At 40.5% G+C, this 891-nt stretch overlaps 1 non-coding gene across 1 annotated transcript; it reads left to right on the top strand.

The window, feature by feature from the left end:
- Positions 1-478: 478 nt before the first annotated feature.
- On the top strand, positions 479-585 carry LOC145167967 (small nucleolar RNA R71). Its single transcript, XR_013741566.1, has one exon. It is a non-coding gene; the product is annotated as a small nucleolar RNA R71 (small nucleolar RNA).
- Positions 586-891: the final 306 nt, after the last annotated feature.

Below are 891 nucleotides of genomic sequence, written 5' to 3'. Positions count from 1 at the left end.
GCCTAGACCAGTTTGCCTCTACTTTTCTTCTTTCTGCTTCTTATATTCCTCATATGGCAACCACTCCTTCTTTGGTTTCCTCCAATCTTCATCATACTTATCTCCACTCGAGTATCAAACTTGCACCTTCTTATTTCCATTATCATCCAAGTGGCAATCTTTTGTCAAGTGTGGACCATTGCATATTTCGAAACCAACTCTAATAGCATGAATTGACTGGTCCATCTTTGTCATCCTTCAGTCCATAGTGTTAAGCATGGCTAACACTACTTCCATATCTTTAGAAGTTCCACAACCAATTCCTTTTGCTCCATCATGTCTAGGATTGTTGTATTATCACGAATGCTTGGAAAATTCTTCAATTAATTCCTTGATTTCAGCCGGATTTTTGTTAGTCAATGGCCCGTGAGAATCAAGGAGTTGCGTTGTCATAACATTAACCCCATCATAAAAGATAGAAACTTCTTGTTGCTCATTCAAGTCATTTTGGGGGAAATTCCTTATCAACCCCTTGTAGCGTTCCCATGCTTTGTATAGTGACTCCCCCGGTTGTTGCTCGAAATTCGATATAGCTTTCTTGAGTTTAGCAACTTTGGAAGGTGGAAAAAAGTGTTCCAAAAATTGCTCACGCATCTGTGCCCAAGTAGTTATTGCACCGGGTGGAAGTGCTTTTAGCCAATCCTTAGCGGCTCCCTTGAAAGTAATGGGAAGCATTCTCAAAAGTACCGTCTCTTTTGGAACGTTAGGGACATTGAAGTAATCTGCTATGTCATTGACTTCATCAAGGTGTTTGTATGCATCCTCATAGTCTTTCCCGAAAAATGGAACATCTTTAAGCATGGAAAGAATATGTCCTTTAAGCTCGAATGTGGCAGTGGCTGGAATCGATGG

The sequence above is a fragment of the Lactuca virosa genome, chromosome 3 (genome assembly GCF_052849685.1).
Source record: "Lactuca virosa cultivar CGN04683 chromosome 3, Lactuca_virosa_CGN04683_v6, whole genome shotgun sequence".
NCBI lineage: Eukaryota > Viridiplantae > Streptophyta > Magnoliopsida > Asterales > Asteraceae > Lactuca > Lactuca virosa.
The sequence above is the reverse complement of the archived record's forward strand: the minus strand, read 5'-3'. Positions and strand labels throughout refer to the sequence as shown.